At 47.5% G+C, this 17,939-nt stretch overlaps 1 long non-coding RNA gene across 1 annotated transcript; it reads left to right on the top strand.

Annotated features, from left to right (window-relative positions):
• Positions 1–11,334: 11,334 nt before the first annotated feature.
• On the top strand, positions 11,335–13,963 carry LOC144180498 (uncharacterized). The gene is made up of 2 exons (XR_013324442.1): positions 11,335–11,460; positions 13,093–13,963. It is a non-coding gene; the product is annotated as an uncharacterized LOC144180498 (long non-coding RNA).
• Positions 13,964–17,939: the final 3,976 nt, after the last annotated feature.

The raw sequence follows: 17,939 nt of genomic DNA, 5'->3' as shown, positions 1-17,939 counted from the left end.
TCCCGTCTGTGTCCAAGTTCACCACACAGAGAACAGCACTGCACAGTTTCTCGATACGGATGGCATCACGTGAAGAGACAGTAGGCTTGGATGTAGAAAGGTAGACGAGGTCCTTCAAAACTTACGACGACAGAGGTGGAGGCGCTGAACATTCGTGTATTCAGTATAAGGGGTCTATTGGATGCGAGAATGTAGGTTAAATATTTCATCGCGGTGCCCTGGTCCAATCCATGAATCCCTCCAGGGACCATTCCTGGTAGTGGTTTTAGGTAGGGTAACACTTTGTAATGCTGTTGTACCCAGCTGTAGTTTATTGATTTCAGAAAGTGCTTTGGCGCTGTTTTCGTCGGGCGTGCTCGCGACGATTAGATTTTGCAGTGTCTGCCGTTTTATTGTTACGTAGGCGTTGAACACGTGCTTCGGGGTTTTACTTGTCTGTTTTACGCGCTGGGCCATTTTTCGGCCATTATGGGCAGGTACGCCTAGTCCTGTGCGTGGTCCATAGATCAGTTTATAGCCTTTATAAGGCAGTCGAGGCGCGTGTGTGCTTGTTGGAGTGGTTTCTTGGGTGGGGAATAAAATTGCAATAGGAAGTGAGGAGGAAGGGAGAGAAGAAAGAAGGAAATAAAAGAAATAAAAAAGGAGGTAGCTTGTGGTTTGGGTTTGGGACCGTCAGTGCGACACGCGGTAAGTCAATAGACGGTTGCACAGTGCAGGGATGTTCTGGTCCTATATCAGCTCAGCGACGCCGATGTCATTGAAGTTGTGGCGGCACTCCAGCGGCGATGGGGCTGAGTAACAACCAATGAGGGACCACGCGGCGCCGGTGCGCAAGCAGCTACGAATGCCACGAGCGTGGAATAAAACGAGACCCCGGTTTCTGGGTGCACGTCATAGCGTTCGAAGAACGTTGGTTCGACGTGTCTCGGCTCGTCTTTCTGTCGCGTTCCCGACATTGATGACCCGGACGCTACAGCAGAGTCAAGGAGCCGGAATGGACCGTCCTCGCGACACCGGTGGTAATTCTGCTTCCTCCGCTGTCTCTCCAGATGTAATCTCCGCCGTCGTCTGCCGTTTGCCTCCCCCTTCAGCGCTCAGCACCCCGACGTGTGGTTCCTTCAAGCCGAGGCAAGTTTCCGAGTGAGCCACATCACGTAGCAAGAGACCCGCTTCAACCACCTCCAACAGTCACTACCTATTGAGATCGCGGTCGAGGTTCGCAACATCCTCGCAAACCCACCTACCACGAACCCTTACGACAGAATAAAGGCAGCCATCTTGAGCCGAACGAGGCCTTCAGAACCGCAGCGTATTCAGCAGCTGCTTTCTGCGAAGGAGTTGGGTGACCGTCGACCTGCGCAGCTCCTTCGTGAACTGAAAATCCTCCTCGGCGACACACCTTCTGCCTCGGACTCCCGCCTGCTGAAGGAACTTTTCCTGCGACGGCTTCCCTCGTCTGTGATGATGATTCTCGCGGCGGCTTTTGACCTTCACTTGCCACAATTGGCCGCGCACGCCGACAAGATAATGGAAGTCGCCACATTACATTCGCCTCCCACCTCGGTGGCATCCGCTCGGTCTTCCGAACATACCACCGTGGTGGCACCTAGCACCTATGCCCTCACCGGAATCCAACGACGTCACCGCTCTACAAGAGCGCATGCGAAACCTAGAGTAGCTTGTCGCGTCTGCTGGCTACCACTCGTCGCAAGGGTGCAACACTCGCCGGTTTCATTGTTCTCCCCGTCTCCCCGTCTTTATGTAATAAGACGAACAAGTCTTACCAACAACCACAACACGCGTTTTGCAATGCGAAATAATTTCTTGCTTCCTCTAGTCCGCACGAATTACGGAAAACAGTCAGTTGAACTCAACATGATAAGATTGTGGAACAACCTGCCGGTAGCCTTAAAAAGTCGAAAGCCATTATCATGCTTTAAGAGATCACTTAAATGTTTCTTCCTAAATAGTCCTTCATTCACTCTCACCCTATAAATCCAAGGAAAGCGAATAAAATCCGGGAAACTGTATGTCTCCAGTCCACAGACGTTGACTTCTGTGTTGCAATTGTATTTTTTTTTATCCATCCCAGTGAATTCATGTTGCCTGATTGATCCCCGTAATGAGTTTATTGTGTAATATTAATTTACAATATTTCTGTTTTCATGCTCTGTTTTCTTTATGAAGGCTGAACAAATCAGCCTAGGCTGTTTTGCCGCAATTAAACTGTTTTGTTCTATATTTCGACACTGTTGATGTCCAGTAACGCGTCATTTTTTAAACCTCCGCTCTGAAATTTTGGCCTTATCAGTAATGAACGATCATCGCAATTGTTCATTATACTGTTATACCGTGTCGATTTGGTTTGCGTATAAATCTACATTATATTTCTGCTTATCTCTTGCGGCTGCTCTTGCTTTACTGTTTTTATGTACTTTTTAACAAGAGGTTCTCCCACAGTGATAAACTATGGGACCTCTTTCTGCATTCTTTACCAATGTATGTACTGTATTATATGCAATCTTCCTAATAAACTTCAAACTTCGTCGCCGCACGTTTACCGTCAGGTATATAGAACGCGGCAGCAGCCTCACCACACTGACTCCTTGTGCTGGTACCATCGCGGCTTCGGTGCAGCGGCGCAACGTTGCACCTCTCCTTGTGGCTGGTCGGGAAACGCGACAAGGGATGGTTAGCGGCGGCGACCGATTACCCAGCCAGCGACAGCCGCTTCTTCTAATGTATATCACGGATGCAACGAGTGGTCAGCGTTTTGTAGTTGACACTGGTGATGAAGTGGGTGTGCTCCCCGCTAATTCCTATGGCCGCACTCAACCACCACTGCGCCATCTCCAAGCTATAAGCAAGTCCAGCATGGGCTCGTTCCTGCCTCGCCTGCCAGAAACGCAAGCTCTCTCGGCATACCACATCACCTCTGGCCCGTTTTCCCTTGCCGGACTCTGTGTTCTCCACAATTCACGTCGACCTCGTTGGCCCCTACCACCATCTAAGGGCTACCGTTACATCTTGACAGTGATCGACCGTTTTACTCGCTGGCCGGAGGCGGTTCCAATCGACGATATAACGGCTGCGACTGTTGCTTCCACACTTAGTTCCAAGTGCATCGGCCGTTTTGGCGTGCCGTCGGAGAATATAACAGACCGTGGCCGCCAATTTGAGTCGACGCTCTTTTACCGTTTGACATGCCTACTCGGTGTAACTCACCTGAAAACAACGGCCTACCATCCCCAAGCCAACGGCATCGTCGAGAGGTTCCATCGTCAGCTAAAGGCTTCACTGATGGCTCACGAATCACCTGAACAGTGTACAGCTCACGTTCGTCTTGTGCTGCTAGGATTACGCGCTGTCATAAAAGAAGATCTTGGTTGTGCCGCATCTCAAATGGCCTATGGCACATCTTTGCGCTTACCGGCAGTCTTCCTGGTTCCTTACCAGGCGCAAGACAACCTTTCGTCCCCTGGACTGTCCTTCGTGGACTGTCCCGTGGACTGTCCTATGAGGGACCACGCGGCGCCGGTGCGCAAGCAGCCATGAACGCCACGAGCGTGGAATAAAACGAGGCCCCAGTTTCTGGGTGCACGGCATAGCGTTCAGACGTGTCTCAGCTCGTCTCTCTGTCGCGCTCTAACAAAGTATTCAAATAATACGGCTAGCACTTTACTCTGAGACGAGCGAGATGACCATGGTCCCAGAAGGGCTTTTAAAGTTAGAAAACTGTGGTTGAGGCAGTTTATCTTCTGTGCGAGGTTGTTTATTGCTTGACCGTATGTACGGCACTTTAGTAAAATATGATCGAAGGTTTCTGGTGAACCGCAGTTGTCACAATGCGGGTTTGAGGTTACGCCACGGCGATAGCGGTGGGATTGTGTGAGCCCTACGTTGAGACGTAATCGATAGGGCAAAGTCTCTAGACAGCCTATGTGGAAGTCGCTCCGGTAACCTCAGTGCCAAAATTGGATCGACATGATGCAGGAATGGGTGCTGGTTTTCCGGGAGAGACCAGAAGGTGCTTCTTTCGCTGAAACCAAGCTCCTTTGCTAGTCTCGAGGCATCGAACATTGTGAAGAAAATGTTCCTCACGTTCCACAGCCGTAATCATCTCTTGGCAGCCTCATCTACTTTTTCTTTGCCTATGATGCCGCAGTGGGCAGGGATCTACTGCAGTATCACGTGGTTCCCGGCGACGCAGACTGGATGATGTAGGTAGGAGACAGCACGGGATACATGCTCGTGAATGCTGAGGCAGCTGGCACGTCTAAGGGTTTGCAGTGGTGTCTTCGAATCTGTGAAGATTACCCATTGTGCTGGCTGCTGATTGAGAATGTAGCGAAGTGCTTGTTTGATGGCATGAAGCTCAGCAGATGTAGATGACGTTGGGCGCTCAAGAGGGTATGAGAGTGCTAGGCCGGTTGATGAAATGAAGAGCCCAGAAGAACTCCAGTCAGGCGTAGATGAGCCATCAGTAAAAATGTTGGCCTAATGATAGTATCGGCTACTCATATGGGCAAGTGCTATATTGAAGGAGGCATATCTGAGGTATAATGTTTTTTGAGGTGCGTCAAGGTATGTTTAGTTTTATGCATAGGGGTGATAAAGTCCAAGGTGGGAAATGAGATTGCATGAGTTGTCGTCGTTGGGTAGGTACAGAGATGTTAATAGTATTTATAGTTTCTGTGAAGCTCGAAATTTTGTTGCATTGTACAATAGCGGCCAGGAATTTGGATTTTTCGTTTAGCGTATGCCTCAAATATATTCGAAATGTTTCCGGAATTCTAGGAATATCTAAAGGCAAGCAACCAGCCTCGGCGACAGTGCCAACTCACGATGAGCTCTTACGAAGGCCCAGAGAGGTACGCATATAGTTATTCCTAGACGCATTGAGGTGCTTTTTGATAAATAAATAATACAGACCTCGAAACATTAGAACCTTTTCATACACGTGGCGTATACTTTGGCGTATAACACAATTTAATATATTATCAGCAAATTATCTAGAAAAATGGGCATTACACGCCGCCGTTCTTTTTATGATCTATTATCAGTCAACTGGCATTGTTCCAATTAATTCCATCTCAAGCTGTAAGCTATGTGAGCATATTAAATTGCGTTTAATCAGTAACGGCGACGCACAAAAGCCAGGCTTACCGGATTAAAAGAAAACCTTTGATTCCACAAGACCCGTAAACCAGAACATTGGAACGTCAATAAATGCCGCACAAACCACGGGACACAAAGTATCCAGTATTTATTACCTGCAATGTTAAACACTGTTTTCATTAAAAGAAAAGTCGTTGTTTCAATGCTTTTATGCAGACAGTTGCCTTATATGATTTATGAGCCCAGTACACCGTAATAGCTCTTATTTCCATGCTGTACTCGACATTTCTAATAGATCTGATTTGTATTGAGAACTGTACTGCACTCGTTATGCACTACGCTTGTATTGCACTAGCTTTGCCTTTCATTCGTCCCTAACGGTCCTTGTTTTGTAAGTCGTCTCTTCAGGCTTGATTTGCGTCTTTTTTGAAAGGTGGCCAGGGCCCTTCAACCTGCTTCAGCAGCTTTTCTGTCTTGGTTTTACTGCAACACGGTTGTGAAACTGATTTCAGTCAAATAATGTACATCACAGGTGAGAAGAAAATGAAGGTAAACTATAAAACAATAAAATTAGCCAGCCTCTATGCTTGCTGATAACGAAATCCGGCTATAAAAATTACGATTTTTCTGAATGTTTGCACATTTTTTTACTATTGCCGTAACTGAGTAAAAACTTCTGGCACGTATCTGTTTGCTTAGCTAAACATATCGCGCGGAGATGAGGCTTCAGACGTCCCTTCCTCGTACCTACAGCTCCTCTCTCCCCCTTTCACCCCACGTGCTCCTTTCCTCCCCTCTCGCCACTACATTGATTAATGCAATAGTTTGGGCAATTGAAGTTTGCCGCTCCGCACTGCACGCGCGCCATCTTTTCGGACAGCGCGGGACGGTTTCGCGCTGTTTTTCAAGCCGTTGTCTTCGTTGTTTTTTTTTTCCGGGAAAAGCGACCCATGTTTGTTTTCAATCGAATAAAATTATCCTCATCTTCGGCCTTGATTTAGCCGAACAAAGGCTACCCCCTTTAAAATTGCCGCCAAGCCACAGTGTGAATTTGGATGGACAGCGAAGCCACTGAGTACACGAAACAAAACACTATTGACCGCGGTGCAGCCTAAATGCAGTGGAGGTTCATTCAAATAAATTCAATTTTCCCGCTTTGGCATAGCTCGCGCTCCATATTTGGGCAGCGTATGGCGTTTTCTGTAATCACATGTGCACGCTTCCCGGATGAGATTTTGTTTTCAAAAGCAATAAAAACAAGTGCCTGAGTGACTGACTGAGTGGCTGATTCATCAATGTCCACGGAAACTGCTGGAGCTGGGGAATCGAATGTCCGGGACGACATTTTTATCATGGCTCAAGGTATCACTGAGGCTGGATTATTCACGAAGGAAATGGAGGCCGCTTTTCTGATGGAGGCGAAAAGCAAAAACGCCCGTGTGTACGAGATTTCGGCGCACGATAAAGATCCCGAGGTGGTCAAAATTAATCCGGAGCCCTCCACTACGGCGCGCCTCATCGCCTGCGTTGCGTCGGCGCGTTAAACCCCACAATCAAATCAAAATGAAGGAAATGGAGGAAATTTTGTTTCCGCAAATTGGTGATTATCTCATTCGCCCGTCGAGATATCTGATGGTTTTTTGCTGATATATGTAGCCAGTAGAAATCTCAAAAAGGTTGCTTCACGATTTTGCCCTAACAAACATGGGTACATGCCAAACGTCCCAGCCGAACGTCCCAGCCGTAGAATCAATTATCACGGATTTGCTCAGTAAGAATTGTGGGTCATCCTCGCATGGTCCACAGTGCTCCCTGAAAGTGTTTTTGTCCAAAGAATTTTGTTCTTTTTCTAGCGGCCCTTTTACCTTCAGGGTTTAAAGCGGGACGTCTGTGAAGCAAACTTACGTCTGTGAAAAAATTCATGAAAAAGTAACTTCTCTTACAATGGCCACCATTTTTGTGGACATCATGTTGAAGCCTTGGGCTGCTCTATGCCGCATTTTAAAAATGTTTTTTTCTTTTTTTTTTTTTGCTGTTAATGCGCCATTCAGAAAATACACGATGTCGAGCATTTTCAAACATTTTTAGCAAATACGAGCACATTGTCCCAGACAATGAAGCATTTGGACCTGTATCTCAGCATTGTGGGCAATTGGTGAAAACTATATTTACACTGAAAAAAGGCAAAATGTGCGAGAAAACGTTTATCAAACTTTCAAAAATCTCCTTTCCGGCCCATATTCACCTTCAAATTGCGCATTGTCGTGCTCGTAGTAAAAATATCAAATACAAGCCATTCACTAGTACAAATGATCGCAGTTATTTCAGAAAGTTTAATCCGAACAGTTTTTGTTTTAGCAGGGAAAAAACATTTTCAATTTTTACAGTGACACTACTTCACCCCGTTGTTCCACAGAGCGTCTTCTCTGCCCGGCATGCACCTGCCGGCCTGAAAGAGGCGCTAGCCAGCGGGTTCGTGCTACAAGAATACCTTTCGCCGCAATGGTATTTGTAGCGTCAGTACAGGAAAGAGGAATAATTCGCGTGTTAGTCTGGAAAGTACAACGTGGAGTAGCGATGGTGCTCCCATTCCATGAGTACGGGTAGCTCAACGGCAGGCTGGACATGGATTTGCATTTAAAGAAGCAGGGTATGTTATACGTGGTATCTAGAAGTATGCCGGAAATTACGAAATAACCAGCGGCGGAGTCATCGAGCTAAACAGATTTATTTAATTGCGTTAGGGGGAATGGAGAGAGAGAGAGAGAGAACAATCTTTAATGAAAACTCGCGATGTCAGCCCAGCTAAGATGCCTTGCTTGCTACGCCAGATGAATGCGATGACGATGATGATTATAATGATGAAGAGGAATACATATGGTTTTAACTAATTACAAAGTCTGATCAAGACTTGTGTCTTTTAGGTATGCCAATTAGGCTTTCGTTGCACGAGCGGCACGTTTGGAAGAGTTCCAAGGACCTGGTACGTCCCTCAGTTCTTGTTTGGCGGACAGCGGCCGGCCCAGGAAAGGGGGAATTGCATAACCCGATGCTTTAAATAACCCGATGCTTTAAATGCACATCTGATGTCCAGCCGTTGAGGCCCGTACTCATGGAACAGGCGCACCACCGCTAGCTCCACGTTGTACCTTTCCCACTAACAGGCGAATTATTTCTCTTTCCTGTACTGACGCTACAGAGACCATTGCGGCGAAATGCGTTCTTGTAGCGCGAACCCGCTGGCTCGCGCCTCTTTTATGCCATGCCGTGCAGAGAAGACGCTCTGTGGAACAGCGGGGTGAAATAGTGTCACTGTACAAATTGAAAATTTTTTTTCTGCTAAAACAAAAACTGTTCGGATTAAACTTTCTGAAATAAACTACGATCATATGTACTAGTGAATGGCTTGTATTTGATATGTTTACTACGAGCACAACAATGCGCAAATTGAAGGTGAATATGGGCCAGAAAGGAGATTTTTCCAAGTTTGACAAACGTTTTCTCGCACATTTCACCTTCTTTCAGTGTAAATATAGTTTTCACCAATTGCCCACAATGCTGAGATACAGGTCCAAATGCTTCATATGCTGGGAGAATGTGCTCGTATTTGCTAAAAATGTTTGAAAACGCTTTACATCGTGTATTTTCTGAATGGCGCAATAACAGCAAAAAAAAAGGAAAATATTCTTAAAATGCGGCATAGAGCAGCCCAGGGGGTCAACATGATGTCCACAAAAAATGGTGACTATTGTGAAAGAAGTTACTTTTTCATGAATTTTTTCACAGACGTAAGCTTGCTTTTAACCCTGGAGGTAAAAGGGCCGCTAGAAAAGGAACAAATTTTTTTCGGAGAAAACCACTTTCAGGGAGCATTGTGGGCCATGCGATGATGACCCACAATTTTTATTGAGCGAATCCGTGATGGTCGATTTTATGGCTGGGACATTTCACATGGAATGACCCACATATGAGGCGTTTTTTTTTTTCGAAATGAGCCACATCCACCTGACGCTAATTTGAGAAACAAGGGGAAATTTGTTACCGGACCTAAACGTAATGCCGTGAAAGCTATTACATGATACATTTTACATGTCAGCTAGGGGAAGTTTACGGGCACAAGTAATTAAAAATTATGCCGTAAATAGGAGCAATATTGGGGTGATAAGGGGGTGATAACGTTGGATTTGGCTCATATTGAACTCAAACATTAGAGTTGATGAAGCATTCTTATGAAAACTTTATTTAAATTAACTTTCAAGCATGGTGCGATTGAGCTTTGGAGGAAGAGGCATTAAAAATACGCAACAGGGCTTCGACAACCGTAGAACTATACATGGAGAGCAGGTGAGTCCTCTTGGCACCATTACCAGCGCTTTTGGAATTCTTCTCTAGGATGACTTACTTAGGCACGCCGGAAGGCACTCACTAAATAGGCAAGCTCTTCATTTATTTACCATGAATTTGCAAAACGCTTTGCAAGAAGGCTGCTCGGATCTTCTTGACTTTAGTGAATTGAATTGTACTCTCAAAGAGAGAGAGGAGGAGGGAGAGTTGCCAGGGCTTGTTAGCGGCGGCAATTTAGTTAAGTACTAAAATGGTAAGTAGGAAAGTAAAAAAATATAGCCAGAGTTATTTGGTCGAGTACACTCTAAGAAATCGGGGGAGTAGTTGAAGAGTCCAACAGTCATTGTACTCCTGCAAGCGTTGGCGCGCTCCCCTCGAAAGCTGCGGGGAGTTGGATGTAATGTTCGCTCCCATGAGGAGGAAGAGCAAAACTGACAGCGTACTCTTCTCGTGCGCGGCGGAGTGCAGCCCCAGTTCCGCTCCCGCACCAGTGAAGAGTAAAGCTGCACATCGTCTCCTCTCTCCAGTACGAAGAGTAAAATTGCAATTTCATTCTTGTCAAGTGCGGGAGTAAGCATGGAGAGGCACTCCTACCATTTACGCACACCAACTCATCAGCGATGTTTTATTTGCATACGTATATATTATATAAAGCAGTTGTGTAAAAAGCCCCCGAGTACTTCCGCCGCGTATTCTAAACGTGCAAGAATATGAATTCATGTAACGATTGCTCGCAGCGTTAAGTGACATGAATGGAGCAAGCTTGACAAAACTAAAAAAACGCATGTCTCGATTTGGTTTTGTTTCTTTGTTTTGTTTTTCCTCTGTAATGGCTTAGTTATCGACATTTAAAGAGTTGTCAGACTATGCATCATAAAAGGTGCGCACCACGGAGGAAAGAATACTGCGCGCCGATTTCAGCGATTACGCCGATTACACCGAGGGCGTCCCAGCGGCGGGGGCGCGGCGGTGGACGCCGCGTCTCCGTAGCTCAGCCCGACGAATATACGGCGTACTACCACGGCGGATTTTCCGCCACGCGATCTCGCGTCTACGGTGAAAACCGACACAGGCGGTGTACCCGCAAGAACCGGGCGAGCGACGACTGATCGCGCCAGACCGTAATGTCCCGCCAGCGCGGAACACAGGGCTGCGCTTTGTAAACCATGTGCTACGCACGAAGTGGACTTTCAAACAGACGCTTCATCCAACATGGGAAGTTCGACCTGCCCTTATCGTCATGCTTGCTTGAACACAGTACGACGCGTGCTCGCATCGAATAGGAGAAACTAGGTTTTGAGAATTAAAGGTATAATTATTGAGAAAACTGAGGTTACAGTGGATCAGGACAGAAGAGCAAGGGGAGAAAACGTCTCACGCGGTGCGCAGGCGTGGGGCGACTCTCCTCGGCGAACAGCACACACACGTGACACGCCCCAGGCAAGACTCCAAAGCTCTCACTCGTTGGTATAAACATCCGGCCGCGTTCGCTGCGACGGTGGCGGTTTCAGGTGTTTCGTGCTCCGGGCTTGGCCCCTCGGCAGGCTGCCGGTGTCTGTTTTCGTTTTCGCCTTCTCGGCGCCAGCATTCTCGGCGCGAGAATTATCCGAAGCTTCGGAGACGGCTTACTCAACATGGGAAGTTTGACCTGCCCTTATCGTCATACTTGCTTGAACGCAGTGTGACGCGTGCTCGCTAACTGCCTGCATGCCTGTGCGTCAGCGTTAGATCACGAACACGTAAGCAAGCCGTATATTAGTTCGTTCGTGCGTGCGTGCATGCGTGGAACTAGTTTTTATTTCGGATGGACATCACAGCTGCGGCGGCGCAGAGGCCGATACCGGAACTATAGGCACTGTGTAGCAATGCGCGCGCAAGCCGCCGGACCAGCCGGTGTGCAGTCGCTGCCTTTGCAGGCTTCGCGCCTTAAGCTTGGGATCTTGGGATGACGACCATGGATTTATCTACCGGACGGAGAAATGCTGGCTGGAAGTGGAGGTAAGCCATTAGTTAACCTGGTATTCTTATCTTGTGTATTTAGCGAAGGCGAGTTGCTCTCTAGCTTCGGTCCGCGGAAGCGGCTAACCCTAATGTTTTCGTCACTCATTTTGACCGTTGCTTAGATTTGAAGGGCGGCTTTTGTACCCGTGTGCAAACAGCGTCGAGTCTTGCACCGTTTCAATCCCTTTGATTCGTGTAGTGTTGGTATCCTAGCCGAATGTTTTCGCAGGTAAGAAGCACGGTCGCGCGAGTAGTCGCAGCGCTACCCTGTATTCTTAACTCGGCGGCTAGGGTTAGAGTGGCTGCCGTGCAGTAGCTGTGGCTACCTGCGCGAATCGGCTGAGTAATAGGAGCGCGTCTAGCGCGTGGCAGTCACTAAAATTACAATGATTTTAGTTACCGCCGCGCGTACTGCAGCAGACTGAAATCCTGTCCAGATAGGTTTTTTGCGTTTTGATTTGTACTCTTAGCTCGGCGGCTAGGCGGCTAGGGTTAGAGTGGCTGCCGTGCAGTAGCTGTGGCGACCTGCGCGGCTCCAAAGAATTTCGTCCAATAGGCTGAGTGATAGGAGCGCGTCTAGCGCGTGGCAGTCACTAAAATTACAACAATTTTAGTGACCGCCGCGCGTACAGCAGCAGACTGAAATGCTGTCCTGACAGGGTTTAGGTTTTTTGCGTTTTGATTGAGGGCAGGATGGCCGGAGATGGGACTGTTAAGGGGTAACTACATGCGTCTAAGCCGATGAGCGACGCGAGAAAACTCACTCATTGGGTACGGCAAACAGGTATTGTGGGCGACACAGACAAAATTTTTTTACACAGGCCGCTGACGGCGGCAACTGCGGCAGGCGACGGGCCGTCGCCGTCGCGGGCTTATACCGGCCAGAAGCAGCCCACGAGCGAGCGGCAGCAACGACGACGAATGGCATTGGCAGCAATGCATTATTTTTTTTTTTCGTTTGTCGCTGTCGCCCATAGTGTTTGTTGTACCCATTACGGTACTTTTTGCGCGTCGGTTGTCGCCGTCGCTGCGTGTGGTTTAATGTTCGAGCGTTCTGATCGTTCAATAACGAGCCTATTGGTTCTCATCAGGTGTTGCGATCTGCAGCGTGCATGCAACGAAGCGTACTCGAGAATGAAAAAAACAGTAGCTATATGCGCCATAGCAACTTTTACACGCTGTACTTGTGAACGTATAATGGGCCGTACGTTGCAGTCGGCTGAGGGCAAAATCCTATGCAAATTAATCAGGGATTATAACGTTACAAAAAGAGTTCTCTTTACTTAAATTTTGTTAAATGTTTTTATACCGGGAACGATAGCGGGGTAAACAATAGAAGCTACGGACACGTAAGCACTAATGGGTTTGGGGCGCATTGCGTAGGCAGACAGCTGTAGGGCGCGCTGTCTGACATGACATTGGCCAAGTGGCACAATGAGCGTGGCTGCATCCAAGGTCACCGCACATTCGCATGTAGACTTGTGACTGCGCCAAGCAGTATTGCATTCCAATACGGGTTCAATGCGTTCACTCTGCGCAAAAACTAATCTATCACGTCGTCAAACTCGTCAATTTTTTTTTTTCATTGTTGAACTTATCTTTGCTGTCCCCCTCTTTCTACCTATGCAGGAACCACGGGAAGACGGTACTTGCCCGAAGATTTTTTTTTCCTGAGAGAGAACGAGATCCCCGAGGCGTCAGCAGGAGTGGCCGTCGCATTCAAGACACTTCTGCTCACATCCTTGGACATCGTGGATGAGTTCCCATTGCTGCTGTCTGTGTTTTCAAAGGGGAAGCGCACCTTCTTGCTTCTGTAGGCGTTACTTCGGCTCAAGCACGGTGCCCTGGTCGGTACTGTTCTGAAGGCCGCCACCAACATTATGCAGCATTCAGCTAGAACGTGTTTGTTTTTAATAGCAAGTTATGCCTTTTTTAAATCTTACTAGCGCATCCTCATTTGTGAACCACCCGCCTAAAAAACCCAGTGGGAATGTTTCCGGTGGTTTCCTATTGTCCCACCAACCTATATCTGTTGCAAAGTTCCCGTGTCAGTGGCTTTGTATCTTTGTGTTGATTGCACCTTGTAATGCGCTAATAGTAATCCACGCTGAATAGGTTTAGTCCAAGATTTTTGTTTCGCAAAATTTATTTGTAAATGTTTTTGATGTGTCCTAAATAAGAGCTGGCTTTCCAGTCCATGTGAAGCACTCACTGATGTACTAAGGCCACTTTGTTTTATGTTAATACTGTTAACTATTTTCCCACTGCTGTATTTCTACTGACGTTTTCGTGCTAATGCCAGTACCTTTTTATTTGTGGGTGTTAATGTCATTTTTATTGTCTTAATTTAATGTTTGTATTTCAGTGTTATCAATTGCTTTGCTGCATTTTTATTTTTGAATTTTTCTTGGATGTATCCTCAATAGGCGTTACGTCTCCTGTGTGCATGTGGAGTAAGAACCGTTTTTATGCTGTGATATTTTAATTCAAAATGAATTGCTTTTTGTGTGAAGTTGCACAATGAACCGATTGTTGTGGTATTTTTTTGAAAAATAAAGTCTGACCTTGTTTTTTCTTCTTTTCCATGTTTCAAAATGGCTTGTCCTGTTTTGTTTGCTTGTAACTGCCTATAGTACCATCGTGAGGAGGGGGGGGGGGTCTAGTAGCAGGCGGAGCGAAAACACGCTGTCTCGCGGGGAATAACAGAACGCTCTTGAGGCGTAACGAGATGCTTTACAAGAGAGAGTAGTAGTACCCGTCTGCAGTATCGGGGAATGCCGAAACCAATAGAGCTTATTCACGCCTAAAGGGAGTGACGGAACGCTGCCTTGTACATGGCATAGCAATTCCCACACAGGGTTCAAGTACTCCGCTTCGACAGCAGCAAGTAAATCCCACGAGGAGTGTTTCGCCTCTCGTTTGGCCGCCACGCGCTACTCCTCGGAAGAGTCGCCCAATGCTGCCAAAGAGAGTGAAATATGGGACAAAAGTTTTTACTCCTAGACAGAGTGCCCAGCACTCCTCGTCTTCTTAGAGTGTAGGGTGAGACGAAATGAAATCATTGTTTCACCTCTCTTAGTTTCATTTTCCTAACTTCTTCTTCTGTTCAATTCGTCGTTTACATCTGGGGACAGATCTTTCGCTGATCTCCTAATCGCCGTCTGAATTCATAATAAGCCAGCTCTGAAGAGCAAAAAAAAGTTAACTTCCAAAAACACCCACGAAAGAGCAAGCGCCCGTTGCGCAAGCGGATTTGGCTCGTTTTGATGTGTGAAACAGCAGGATCTGGCTCATTTTCGGTACGCATTACGATCTGCGTGCGCGCTTTCAGGGCGTTATCTCAACAATTTTCTTGCCACCCCCTTTTTAGGGGAAAGTTGCCGAGTTTATCTTGAACACTTCAGTTTTATCCGGGTTTGTTTCGGTTTCTGGATCTGGCCAATTTGAAGAAAAAAAACGCCTCATATATGTTGCAAATTTGCATATCAAAATACACTCGGTGTTTTTTGAGATGCATAATTACATGGTCCACCGACTGATCACCCGAATGTCTTTTTGCTGGTAAGTGTTACCCATACAAACACACAATAACGTTTATAATGTTCAGTCCTACGACGCCGCTGAAGGAGCAAGAATGTGTCTTTAAATTCAGCAGCATGGTATACCTGCTCCATTGTGATGCGTACTCTGTGTAGCGGCGTTGGCCGCCTTGCCTGACTTGCATGCATGCGATTGATGTTTTCCAGAAAATCTTCAATGGTGCTTGCTGCCGTCCCACCACGATTCCATTCTCGTCTCTTTTCCTGGCAGAGCTCTTTGCGCGAAATTCGCTTCCCGGGAGTACGGAGTGTATGCGGTCTGTCCATTACGATGGTGGAAGAAACGTGAAATTCAGAAATGAAGGACGGCAACTGGTCGAGTGAAAGGAAGTGCGCAGCCAAGTAAAAAGAAGCAAATAAATGGCACCATCTCCACGCCGTGGATGGTGGCTAGGGTGCGGACTACGGGGACTCGAAATGACATCCAAGTTGCGCCCCGAGTGACACCCGATTTGCGCCCCGACCGCCATTCGATTTAAGCCATGAGTGGCACCTTGATTATTCCCTAAATGAAACTGCAACTCGCGGCTCAAATCGAATTTCGCTTGATTTTTGCTTGATGGTAGTGTGTGCACGGATGGAAGCGGACGGACATTGGGAGGTCCTAAGGTACTCCGCACCGTTACAGGCGAGGGAGCAAGCCGTTTAACTCTCGGGTACCAACTCACGGTAGTAGCCCAATGGGTAAGACTTGTGACACTAACTCTGTCTGGTCTGCCAGGCACAGGCTCGAATCGTCCCTGCGCCTGTGTGATTTTTCGCGATTGTAAATGCTATGCGCACGGACGCCGACGGACATAGTGCGGTGCTAAGGCACTCCGCACCTAAAATATACACACGTAAACACAAACTAATGGCTTGCGCTATGAATGCCTCGCGCCTCAAAGGGTAAACAAATGCACACACGCGAATGCCTTGCCCCGAATAACATCACGCACTGCAAACGCACCTTGAGACCCCGGAATTTCTTTAAGAAGTGCGGAAAGCCTAGCCACAAACAGCTTTGCTTTAAAACGAATGGAAAAAAATTACACCGTCTTCCCGTAGGGGAACCCTGAGTAGTATGCGAAGCAGGCAAGGGGTCGACTCAAGTGCCCATTAGTTTTCAGTTCGTCGTTTCCGCTAGGTTGAGGTACGTAGCTACCATTATATTTACCGTTTGGTTTCCACGGTAACTACCACACTTTTCACTTACCGGAACTATAAAATGGGAAATTGCGGTGACCCCGTGGCCGTTTCGCATACAACTCAGGGTTCCCCTACGGGAAGATGGTGTAATTTTATTGGGGCGGGGGGTGTTAGAGTGGAGAGGCACTAAGGAGAGAGAGAGAGACGTTGTACGTGGTATGAGTTTGTCTTTATTTAGCATTATCATCATCATGTTCAATGTAGGTGACGTCGATCTGTGGTCGGCGTTCCGCTTTGATTATGACCGTCTTATGGTCTGTGAAATGTAACGTCAAGGGCTGTTGTAGTGAATGAACCCTAAAGTTGCGGAAGATGAGGTCGATGCACGTTCCCCGAATGGTAGTGGGCTGCTTGTAAACACGGCCCGCCGAGACTCGCCGACGCACGCCGCTGCCGACGATGATGAAACGTCGGAGGCGCGTGAAGCGTGCTCGTCTATGCCGGCGAAGGAAGACAACGGAAACACTGTCGCTCCAGGAGCCGTTAAAGGGGAAGCGTGCTCGTCTCGTGCCAGACCAGGAAGACACCGGCAACACTGTCGCTCCAGGAGCCATTAAAGGGTAAGACACCACCGGGCGTTCAGCAAGCCGAGCAGGTGTGGACGGCGGAACAACAACAAGGGTGGGACATCGCCCCGACCTTGAGATGCTTCGCATCTCAAATTAACCGGCGCAATTGCACAGTTATTTTCCCGCATTGGGGTAGTGTTCGACAATACATCTGAAAAGAGGTGGAAAACGCAACGTCACAATAGGAAGCTACGCCGCAGAATTGCCCTTCTAGAACGTGAAATAGAGCATAATAGCAAGCAACTGCAAACCACCGCTTGGGGAAAATGACTTCACTCCGTCACCTGCTGTCGCCCGCGCCACCAAGCTTCTGGCGGCATTATAAGAAATCAACCGGCAACAGTACTAAAGGTTCCACTAGAGACTAGATAGGTTCAAGTTCTGCTTGGAACGCACGTGGAGTAGATCAACGTGGTTTTACAATCGTTGAAGTTGGACGCTTCGAATCACGCCCGTCTCCGCCGTACGGCAGGGCTGGCATCGAGGCACCCGGCTGGAGCAGTGGAACTCGGCGTATCTAAATTGAATTGAGCGAACCTTTAGCGTGTTTACCTTGTGAAGAGCGCAACGGAAAAGGAAAACCACGAGATGACTGCGCGAAAGCGAACGGAGGCATTTAGATGGCAGATGTCGGCAAAGACTGTCGTCTTTTGACGGCATTTGCCACGAAAGCAGCAGATACGCGGCCAATTTTTCTGACGAAAGCGAACGGAGGCATTTAGATGGCAGATGTCGGCAAAGACTGTCGTCTTTTGACGGCATTTGCCACGAAAGCAGCAGATACTCGGCCAATTTTTCTGAAAGCAATCAATAATATTATCGTATGTTATTTGAAAGCGTTATAAGTGCAACGGGATAGTGTTACCTCAACATAAGTACCCGAATTCAATCCTGTTACCTTCATTTTAGTCTAGCCCTAAAGTTGTACAAAAAAATTCTGGTACCACCTTTCTTTCTCACTTAGTGGTCGATTGTTTTAAGTGCAAAGCATCTCTTGCAAGGGGCTATGTCCGGCGTCCGTCCGTTCTCCGCACCTTTCCCCCTACACAATATGAAAAAGACACAGTTAGCGGCGCCCGGTTTTGCTCCCACGACTCTCTGGCCGCAACGGGAGGTACGC

This window comes from Haemaphysalis longicornis, unplaced genomic scaffold, assembly GCF_048455015.1.
Source record: "Haemaphysalis longicornis isolate Haplotype H1 unplaced genomic scaffold, Haemaphysalis longicornis Haplotype H1 scaffold_4, whole genome shotgun sequence".
NCBI classification, from domain to species: Eukaryota; Metazoa; Arthropoda; class Arachnida; order Ixodida; family Ixodidae; genus Haemaphysalis; species Haemaphysalis longicornis.
This window is presented reverse-complemented; position numbering and strand designations above follow the sequence as displayed.